The following is a 798-nucleotide window of genomic DNA, read 5'->3' on the forward strand; positions in this document are numbered from 1 at the left end:
GTCTCTGTGACATAATGCAGGGTCATGACCCTAAGACAGTGGCTCGCAACCCTTTCATACAGTTCCTCATGTTGTGGTGACCCCCTACCTTAAAACCATTTTTGTTGCTACTTCATCACTGTAAGTGTGCGACCGTTGTGAATCATCATGTAAATATCTGCTATGCAGGATGTATTTATTAGGTGACCCCTGTGAAAGGGGTCTCCACCCACAGGTTGAGAACCACTGCTCTATAATATAATGATGTTCCGTAATGGAATGTGATCACACTCCTTACAGGGCTGTACTGTCACACCCTGTGATGAGCATCCCTAATGAAGTGTAAGTAATCATCTTCTGTACTGTAATACAATCACCCCCCCACCTCGTGTGCTCACCGTCCACATTGTACTGTCATGTGACAGCAGGGGGTGGCCCGCCAGAGTGGAGTGGCGTGTAGAGAATGACTGCCTACACTGCTGTGGGCCTGCATGTACGGGATGGGCGCTGCATGGCTGGGGCCTGAGGTCCCCGTCAGGGACGGACTAGATGGGGGCTGACCAGAGACGGCCTTGTAGCAGTATGGGCTGCACCACCAGCAGAGGGACAGCCCGGTCATCCTACAGGAGGGCGGTCATCACCTGCCCAACCTCCGTGGCCCTGAGGGGCCTCCCAGGAAGGTCGGGCACCAGGGTCGCTGCCACAGGTCGAGGCTGGGCACACACTGCATGTGCCCCAGGCCAGGCTCACCGGAGTCTGGGCATTGATGTGGGACATGAGCGCCAGCAGCTATGAGTGTGGCTTTGGGGTGGGGGTGGG

Source organism: Echinops telfairi, unplaced genomic scaffold, assembly GCF_000313985.2.
Source record: "Echinops telfairi isolate 266 unplaced genomic scaffold, ASM31398v2 ScPeMD7_28;HRSCAF=97, whole genome shotgun sequence".
NCBI lineage: Eukaryota > Metazoa > Chordata > Mammalia > Afrosoricida > Tenrecidae > Echinops > Echinops telfairi.